General features: G+C 40.4%; 1 pseudogene; it reads right to left on the reverse strand.

Moving 5' to 3' along the window:
- Window positions 1-8,584: 8,584 nt before the first annotated feature.
- On the reverse strand, window positions 8,585-9,463 carry LOC144307628 (spliceosome-associated protein CWC15 homolog pseudogene; annotated as a pseudogene).
- Window positions 9,464-10,996: the final 1,533 nt, after the last annotated feature.

The following is a 10,996-nucleotide window of genomic DNA, read 5'->3' on the forward strand; positions in this document are numbered from 1 at the left end:
AATATATATATTTTTTATTGAAGTTCAATTTGCCAACATATAGGACCCACTGCTCATCCCATCAAGTGCCCCCCTCAGTGCCCGTCACCCAGTGACCCCATCACCCCGCCCACCTCCCCTTCCACTACCCCTTGTTCGTTTCCCAGAGTTAGGAGTCTCTCATGTTTTGTCACCCTTTCTGATTTTTCCCACTCATGTTCTCTCTTTTCCTCTATAATCCTTTTCACTATTTTTAATATTCCCCGATAGAGTGAAACCATATAACAATTGTCCTTTCCGATTGACTTACTTAATTCGGCAGAATAACCTCCAGTTCCATCCATGTCGAAACAAATGGTGGGTATTCATCGTTTCTGATGGCAGAGTAATATTCCATTGTATATATAGACCACATCTTCTTTAATCATTCATCTTTCAATAGACACCAAGGATCCTTCCACAGTTTGCTATTCTGGACATTGCTGCTCTAAACATTGGGGTGCAGGTGTCTCGGTTTTTCATGCATCTGTATCTTTGGATAAATACCCAGTAGTGCAATCGCTGGGTCATAGGGTAGTTCTATTTTTAACTCTTTGAGGAACCTCCACATAGTTTTCCAGAATGGCTGTACAGGTTCACACTCCCACCAACAGTGCAAAAGGGTTCCCCTTTCTCCACATCCTCTCCAACATTTGTTGTTTCCTATTTTGTTAATTTTCACCATTCTCACTGGTGTGAGGTGGTATCTCATTGTGGTTTTGATTTGTATTTCCCTGATGGCAAATGATTGCAAGCATTTTCTCATGTACTTGTTGGCCATGTGTATGTCCTTCTTTGGTGACATGTCTGTTCATGACTTTTGCCCATTTCATGATTGGATTGTTTGTTTCTTTGCTGTTGATCTTTAATAAGTTCTTTATAGATCTTGGACACTAGACCTTTATCTGATATGTTATTTCCAAATATCTTCTCCCATTCTATAAGTTGTCCTTTAGTTGTGTTGACTGTTTCTTTTGTTGCTGTTGTTTTGTTTTGTTTTTGCTGTGCAGGAGCTTTTTATCTTAAGTCCCAATAGTTCATTTTTGCTTTTGTTTCCCTTGACTTCATAGATGTATCTTGCAAGAAGTTGAAGATACACCCATTCAAAATCTTGGGATACAGCAAAAGCAGTCCTAAGAGGGAAATACATAACAATACAAGCCTCACTAAAAAAAATTTGAAAAACCTCAAATACACAAGCTAACCTCATACCTAAAGGAACTGGAGAAAGAACAGCAAGCAAAACCTACACCAAGCAGGAAAGAGAGTAACGATTCCAGCATAATTCAATGAAATAGAGACCAGAAGAACTGTAGAACAGATCAATAAAACCAGGATTTGGTTCTTTGAAAGAATTAATAAGATAGATAAACCATTAGCCAGCCTTATTCAAAAGAAAAAAGTACTCAAATTAATAAAATCATGAATGAAAGAGGAGAGATCACAACCAATACCAAGGAAATATGAATGATTTTAAAAACATATTATGAGCAGCTATATGCCAATAAATTAAGAAATCTAGAAGAAATGGATGCATTTCTGGAAAACCACAAATTACCAAAACTGGAACAGGAATAAATAGAAAACATGAACAGGCCAATAACCAGCGAGGACATTGAAGCAGTCATCAAAAATCTCCCAAAACACAAAAGTCCAGGGCCAGATGGCTTCCCAGGGAATTCTGTCAAACATTTACAGAAGAAACAATACCTATTCTACTAAAGCTGTTCCCAAAGATAGAATGGGATGGAATACTTCCAAACTTGTTCTATGAGGCCAGCATCACCTTAATTCCAAATCCAGACAAAGACCCCACCAAAAAGGAGAATTATAGACCAATATTCCCGATGAACACAGATGCAAAATTCTCAACAAGATATTAGCCAATAGGATCTAACAATACATTAAGAAGATTATTCACCATGACCAAGTAGGATTTATCCCTTGGATGCAAGGCTGGTTCAACACTCATAAAACAATCGTGATAGATCACATCAGCAAGAAAAAAACAAGAAGCATATGATCCTCTTAATAGATGCAGAGAAAGCATTTGACAAAATACAGCATCCATTCCTTATCAAAACTCTTCAGAGTGTAAGGATAGAGGGAACATTCCTCAGCATCTTAAAAGCTATCTATGAAAAGCCCACAGTAAATAACATTCTCAATGGAGAAACACTGAGAGCATTTCCCCTAAGATCAGGAACACGACAGGAATGTCCTTTCTCACCACTGCTATTCAACATAGTACTAGAAGTCCTAGCCTCAGCAATCAGGCAACAAAAAGAAATAAAAGGCATTCAAATTGGCAAAGAACAAGTCAAACTCTCTCTCTTCGCAGATGACATGATACTGTACTTAGAAAACCCAAAAGACTCCACCCCAAGATTGCTAGAACTCATACAGCAATTCAGAAATGTGGCAGGATACCCAATGCCCAGAAATCAGTGGCATTTCTATACACTAACAATGAAACTGGAGAAAGAGAAATTAAGGAGTCAATCCCATTTACAATTGCACCCAAAAGCATAAGATACCTAGGAATAAACCTAACCAAAGAGGTAAAGGATCCATACCCTAAAAACTACAGAACACTTCTGAAAGAAATTGAGGAAGACACAAAGAGATGGAAAAACAGTCCATGCTCATGGATTGGAAGAATTAAGATTGTGAAAATATCTATGCTATCCAGGGCAATTTACACATTCAATGCAATACCTATCAAAATACCATGGACTTTCTTCAAAGAGTTGTAACAAATCATCCTAAGATTTGTGTGGAATCATAAAAGACCCTGAATAGCCAGGGGAATATTGAAAAAGAAAACCAAAGCTGAGGGCATCAAAATGCCGGATTTCAAGTTGTACTACAAAGTTGTGATCATTATCAAGACAGTGTGGTACTGGCACAAAAACAGATACCTAACTCAATGGAACAGAATAGAGAACCCAGAAATGAGCCCTTAAGTCTATGGCCAACTAATATTCAACAGAGGAGGAAAGACTATCCACTGGAAAAAGGACAGTCTCTTCAATAAATGGTGCTGGAAAAATTGGACAGCCACGTGCAAAAGAATGAAACTAGATCATTCTCTTACAGCACACACAAAGATAAACTCAAAATGGGTGAAAGCTCTAAATGTGAGACAAGAATCAATCAAAATCCTAGAGGAAAAAAATTCTAGAGGAGAACACAGGCAACACCCTTTTTGAAGAGTCATTTTTATTTGATTGTTGTCTTAAGGGTATGGACCCTGAAACCAACCTGAACTCAAATACTGGGGGTACCATTTGATAGCTATGTTGTCTTAGGTGGTTTATTTAACCTATCTGTGCCTTGATTTCCTCATCTGTAAAATAGCCACAATAATAGTACCTCCCTCATAGGATTGTTCTTAGGATTAAGTGAGATATTCCCCCATGCTACCCTGTATCATTATCTATTGGCCAGTACAGTCTCTCCAACTAATTTATAGCATGTATCATTGAGGCCAGGACCTATGTCTTAGTCATCTTTGGAGCCAATGTCCAAAAGGTATTTCTTGTTAATTATGAGGAAACCTAAAATACAGTTTTTCCTTAATATATCAATATTGAAAGACAGATCCCTGCAACTGACATGAGGTCGGTTTGAGTTGACACTTTCTATTTAAACTGAAAGTAGGTCAATGAAATGGGTCACCTGCTACCTTAGCTTTATAAAACAAAACTAGATACTTCTCTTATGGTAATGACTGTCTTCACTGCAACTTACAACCCAATGTACGGCATGAAATTTTGGCTTCATTTTGAAGCAATTCCAAAAGGTCAAAGTGTTTTTAGCAAAGTAAAGGATTTCTGCTGTGGTTTTGGTAATCTAGGAGTTTTATGTTTGCTTCCTAAAGAAAGTGTGTTGTTCTGGAGAGCATGTAATTGGCTACAGATGGATCTATCCTGATTTGTTGCCTAGTGACAGCCAAAGGAAGTCACCCTATGGTGAACCGCAAGTCTGCTTGCCATTACAGTTTCACACAAAATGCCCTCATAGCGATGTTTGGTGAAAGCAATGCTTTTTCATTTGATCTCAAAATGGTTACCTTGGGGAGGTCCTACATTCTGAACCCCTGGTTTGCTCTGGGGTACCCTGGGACCACCAGTGAGACTTGGGATGACATAGGAGAGAGTCCAGGGAAGCTTCCTAGTTACTCAGCATCAGCCCCTACAAATCTTAGTCTTTCAGAAATTCCAGGGGAACTGAGCATTCTGTAGGCCCCCTCAAGATTACCTAACTGCCTCAGGGGTCTGGACCCAATTAGAATCTACTCTTTAATCAACTCCTATCTTTCAAGCTCTTTGACTCCCTTACTCTCCACATCCGTAGTATTAGTTACCTAGGGCTTCTGTAACAAGCACCACAAACTGGGTGGCTTAAAATAACAGGAATTTATTGCCTCACAGTTCTGGAAGCTAGAAGTCTGAAATTAAAGTGTTAGCAAGGTCATGCTCCCCCTGAAATCTCTAAGAAATTCCTTCCTTGCCTCTTAGTAGCTTCCAATGGGTTGCCAGCAGTCTTTGGTGTTCCTTGGATTATAGATGCATCACTACAATTCTCTGTCTTCACATGGTGTTCTTCCTGGGTTACTATGTTGTTTTGCCTCTATACATGTCTGTCTCTGTCAAATTACCCCCATTTTATAAGGACATATATAAAGTCATCTTAGATTAGTGTCCACACTAATGACCTCATTTTAACTTAATTACCTCTGTAAAGATCCTGTTTCCAAATATTCACATTCTGAATCCCCAGAGATTAGGACTTTATCATCTCTTTTTTTAGAGGGGACACAATTCAGCCCATAACACAGTGTTGGTTGTTGTTTGGGTTTGTTTGTGTCAGTTTTGGATTTTGCTTTTGTTTTTTTGTTTGTTTTTACTTTCACCAGATTTTAGTCTCCTAATTCTTCCATGATCTCCTACTCAATTAACCCCTTTCTGTCTTCAATTCTTTCCCAACCCACACTAGACACATAGTACATTGTTTGATGACTATCCTATCCTCCTTATATTTCCATTCCATTTCTCTAGAACTCTGTACATTGGATCAATCCAACTACCTTAGCCATCTTTCTGCCTCCTTATCTAGGGCTGCTGAGCACTGCAAGAGAAAATCCTGTAACCACATGGATGGGTGGACTACAAATTCATGGTCTCCAACCTGTCAGTCCTTGATGCCATCCAGCAATCCTTGTCTGTATCCCAAGTCAGCAGACTCAGTCTCTCTGGGTAGGTTCTGTTAGAGTTCTCCAGAGAAACATAACCAATAGGATATATCTCTATCTATCTATCTATCCATCCATTGAGAAAGAGTTATTGTAAGAAATTGACTCACATGACTGTGGGGGCTGACAAGCTGGAATTTGACAAGGTCAGCTAGCAGGCTGGAGACCCAGGGAAAATTTGATTTGCAACTTGAGTTCAAAAGCAGTCTCTTGGCAGAAGTCCTTCTTCAGGGGACTCATTCTTTCACTCTTAAGGCCTTTGAATTATGGGGCTCATAATTATGAATTATGGAGGGTAATCTCCTTTACTCAAAGTCTACTAATTTAAATGTTAATTTCATCTGAAAAAAAATCTTCACAGCAACATCTAGATTTGCATTTGACCAAATACCCTGGTATAGTGGCCCAGCCAAGTTGAAACATAAAATTAACCCTTACACTTTTCCATGCCCCCACAAGAACTATTTGAAACCTTCTCCACTTTTAACCCTCAGTTGTAGCAAAAGGACTTCGCTTCCCACTCCTCAGGGAAAATGGATGTTATTGGGCAAGAAGCCCCTCAGCTCTCTACTTTCCTGCCACTAACAACTCACTCACTTCAGCAGCCATCCTTGTCACCTCCCTTCTTGTAACAGTGGAAGACAATTTGCTCCATCTGAGCCCTCTCTGTCCACCTGTGCCCTTGGGTCTTGATCACCACTGCATTTTCAGGACCTATATCATGCAGGGAATATGGCCACCCCTCAAACACTTGTTGACGGACAGATTGGATCCTCTCCTGACCCCTCTCCTCCATTTCCATCTCTTTACCCTCTGTTTTCTTTTTTTTTTTTTAAGATTTTATTTATTTATTCATGGTAGTCACAGAGAGAGAGAGAGAGAGGCAGAGACACAGGCAGAGGGAGAAGCGAGCTCCATGCAGGGAGCCCGATGTGGGATTCGATCCCGGGTCTCCAGGATCGCGCCCTGGGCCAAAGGCAGGCGCCAAACCGCTGCGCCACCCAGGGATCCCTACCCTCTGTTTTCAATCTCTTCTCCATCCTTTAACATTTTTCACCAGCATTTAAACAAACCCAACTCTTTCCCATTAAAACAACACCCACATAATCAATACCTCAACTCTGGCCCTTTTCTAGACATTGATTGTCTTTTCTTCTTCCTTCTCAATCATGCTTCTCAAAATAATTGTCTATATTTACCATCTCCAAATCTTGCTCTCCTATCCACTCCTCAACTGCAGCAATCTGGCTTTGACCTCTATTACCCAATTGATTTTAGTCTTGACAAAATTCAGTCCTTTTCTTTATGGCATATCTTTAGTATTGAACACTGTTGACCTCTATCCTCCTTCCCTGTGCCCTCAAAATTATCTTTCTGTGACATGGATATGACTGCCTTGATAGAATACAATCCTTCTATTACTTTCCTGCTCAGTTTCTACCCCCCTCTTGTCCTTCAGTCCTATTTACTTGGAAGAACCCCGTCACACTTCTGTTACTGAAAGACCGCATGGTTTTCCCCATGATGTTCATTTTCCTCATCCATAATGAAAAATAAAACCAACTTGTTCAACTATGGGTGTGTTCCTGGTGGTCATTGGTTGAAGGACACTGATGCTTTCAAGCTGCCCAAATATTTGGGGGGCATAAGAAGCACTGGCAGACATCAGAAAAGCTAAAATTGAAATATGGAAAAATTTCACTCCTCCACCTTCACCTCACAATCCAACATTACTTGACATCCATTCAACTGAACTTATCATAAAAACACAATGATTCAATTCTTCTAACATAGACCACTGGAAGGATCCTATACAGAAAATGTTTCTTAGAAGTGGGGTCTGGCAAGGGCCAGTCTGAACAATGTAGAACTGAGTAAATCCAGATCATGTGGATGGCAGAGTAAAGTTTTCTGTCTTGTGTTAGGAAATGGGTGAACCTGGTTATATGGCTTCAAAGTGGTCCCTTTTTTGTAAACTGCATGCCCAGAAAGGCTAGAGCTTTATGAGGCTTCATAGAGAATTGAGATATAGGGTTTTTTTTTTTTTTTTTGGTTTTTCCTTGTGGCATTCATAAAGGTTCTACAAGGAAGAGACAAATTTTAGATGATGGAGTTGATCCATCTGAAAGTAGACAGAGAAGAAAATACAGCTTTCCTAATAGGACCCCTGCAGACTACATTCCAAGATGGCTGAATCAGACAACTGTGCAATGTGTACAAGCCTAGTTATCTGTCCAATGTGAAGGTAGGACCAGTTAAGGCAGAAACCTAAGAGGAGCCAAGCCTGATCCTCCCAGCCTCTTCTAAGCACCTCAGGCTGGACATTCCCTGCCTGGGAAAAATACCAGTTATCCCCACAAACCCTCTCCATCCCAATCAATTGTTTTGAATTATCCTAAAGCAGAAACCAAGGAAGGTCATTAAGCTCAGAGCCAGGGGGTTGGATTTAGCAACAAGGATTGAAAAGCCACCTACTCTGAAATCTACTATTTAATAACTGTCCTGTTTAATCATTAGTCTATACAATTGACCAGAAGCAAAGATATTCCCAAACTCCTGAGTTGATAAAGGGATCATCTTGCTGGAGAAACTTCCAGCCTCACAATGAAGGACCTGAGTGCTTACCCCACCACACACGTAGCCTACCATCAGGAAGGAGGCTGCTCCACCCCCAGAAGGGGACTCCTTCCCTGTGCCCTCCTCAGATGTGGACAAGACAAGGGTGGACAAGGTTTATCTTCCTAGAGAGCAGAAACCAGGGGCAGCAGAAATGTGGTCCAAGCAACCCATTCCTTCATTGGAATCGGGAGCCCCTGTCTTCTTCTCTCCAGTAGAATGTGAGATATGTGACACTTTGGGGATCACCATGGGTGATTTCTCCCCTTCTTTTTTTTTAAGATGTACTTATTTACTTTAGAGAAAGAGCGAGAAAGGGAGAGCGTGAGTAGGAAGAAGAGCAGAGGGAGAGGGACAAGCAGTCTCCATACTGAGCACGGAACCGAACCTGGGGTTTGATCCTAGGACCCTGAGCAGAAATCAAGACAGACGCTCAACTGACTGAACTACCAGGCATCCCTCTTCCCTTCCTTTTCGAAATGGACATGATATAACAGGTACTCTGTTATCTTACTCTCATCTTGTTTTGGGACTATTGGGGGTGGGTCATGTTCTCCTTTAAGTGCAGGTGAAATTATGAATTAAGAAGTGTCACATGCAGAAATAAACAAAAGGAAATAACATCACCCAGAGGTATTGCACTTGAAGCTTGGTATAAAACAAGGATGAGACTTTTTTTTTTACTGTGCAACGTTTTATAAGCTGTATACATTTCAACAAAAAAGTTGGGGGCACAGATTTAGATATTTTGAGTTTTGAAAATATTTATTACAAGAAGATTCCCTTTCCCATATTAAAAGGAAAGCATATTACTGGAAATATTCAGAGGATGAAAACTAGGTTAAACCAATTCCCAAGTCCTCATCAAATAAAGTTATCAATAAAGGAAAAGATAGTTTGGAACTTAAAATTAGGGAGGCCTATACACAATTTAGATGGGGAAAGAGAAAAACAGAACAAAGTGAGAATGATCATTTACACCTTACAGTCTTTAATTAAGCAATAAAACCGTACTATTTAATATATTTCTCCATGAACTTTTTGTGAAATTCAGATCGCAGTGTATCATTTACAAATCTTTTGTCTTTATTCTGATCATCTACACCTTTTGCACAGTTCTAAAACAACATCATCATCCCACCTTCTTTTAACTTTGAAGTTGGCCTGAGGCTGGGATGGACCAGTGAGATTAAGGAGAGGGTTTCCACTCAAAATGTTTTCCATACGTATTCTTTCTTCTTCAGCTTTCTGTTCTTGTTCCTTCCTGGCCTGGTCTTCAGCTGTTTCTTTTTTAATTTTTTCTAGTTCTGCAAGAAGAGCTGCAGTGTCATCATCATCACTCTCCTCTTCAAAATCTTCATCCTCGTCTTCCTCATCTGTTAGAGGATCATCTGCATCAAGGTTGGCAGCAGGAATCTGGTCTAACTGAGGCTTCTTTGACACCAACAAGGAGGTTGTATGTTTTCTTCTTGGACGGTCTCTTTTTTTTTTTTTTTTTTTTTTGACACCGACGAGGAGGCTTGTCTCCTTTGAGAAGTGGTTGAGTGCCTTTGGCATAGTGCATGTGATAGTGACACTTTAGGGAGCATTTTTGCAATAAAACAAAAAGAAAGAAGAGAATGTGTGGATGATAGGCAGGTGGTGAGGGCCAGAGAAGTGGGAAGGGGTTGGACTATAGTACATCAGTAGTTGTTGTTTTGAATACTTTGTGCATCATTTTTCCATATTTTGATGAGATTGGTGGCACTGGAATGACGATCTGTACACAATGAATTTTCAATCATTTGGGTCATTTCCTTAGGATAGAGTCTCCAAAATGGAAATCTCTAGGTTAGAGGTTACAAACAATCTCATGGCTCTTACTAAATATTTGAAAACTGCTTCCCAAGAGGATTCAAGCAATTGGAACTCCTACCAGAATATGGGAGACTATTCCTGGATATGTCATCAACCACTTCTGAAGTTTAATGCACCATAAATACATCCTTCAGTTTTGAAGGTATAGGCGAGCCTCTATGGTGATGATCCTCTATGTAGATTGACAAGAATGGTCTCCCATGGAGCACCTGAGAGGCTCAGTCGGTTGAGGGTCTGACTCTTGGTTTCAGTTCAGGTCCTGGTCTCAGGGTCCTGAGATCAAGCCGAGAGTTGGGCTCTGCACTCAGCAGAGAGTCTGCTTGAAGATTGTCTCCCTCTGCTCTCCCTCTGCTCTCTCTCTCTATGAAATAAATAAATAAACCTTTAAAAAATTGTCTCCCAAAGGATTTTCTTTTTTTTAATATTTTATTAACTAATTAATTAATTTATTTATTTATTTATTTATTTATTTATGAGAGCGAGAGAGAGAGAGGCAGAGACACAGGCAGAGGGAGAAGCAGGCTCCATGTAGGGAGCCCGATGTGGGACTTGATCACAGGACCCCAGGATTACACTCTGGACCTAAGGCAGGTGCCAAACCACTGAGCCACCCAGGGACCCCCTCCCAAAGGTTTTATTTTTGATTCATGTAATAAAGTTGTACCCCCAAACAGGATCTTCTCTCAGTTTCCCTCAGATCCATTCTACTGCCTCCACCAGAGGAATTAACACATTTATTTTTCCTCTTAGGGCAGTGATTTTCTGGCTGCAGCCCTTAGCATGATTCTAATTCCAGCCCTTTCCTCTTGAGCATTTCATTCAATCAGAATCCTCTGAGTTGGCACCTGAGACATCAAAATCAACTCTACTGCAGCATGTCATGAGGCATCTCAGGGCCTCAGGTAGATATACTTTATAGATGATCAGCTTAATTTCATCTTAGCACCAATTGGCTCCTAAGTCATACTTTTCTGAGTTTGGGAAACATAAACAAAGGTTTTAAACCTGAAACTCTAAAAGATACATGCTCGGGGGTGTCATTAATCCAAAACTCACAGTCTGCAGAGAAGGAAATGGAATATCAAAAGGCTAAGGGCCAAGTGCACACAGTTAGTGAGCCTTGGACTTGGAATGCCAGTCAGTGCTCCCTATATGTTATGCTACTGCCTTGTTTCAGCCCATTTCACTCCAGGCTGGGCAGCTTATCTCCCCCAGGTCTGGCCCTTTGTCCTATCTTGGCCTGCTCCA

This window comes from Canis aureus, chromosome X (genome assembly GCF_053574225.1).
Source record: "Canis aureus isolate CA01 chromosome X, VMU_Caureus_v.1.0, whole genome shotgun sequence".
Classification (NCBI taxonomy): Eukaryota; Metazoa; Chordata; class Mammalia; order Carnivora; family Canidae; genus Canis; species Canis aureus.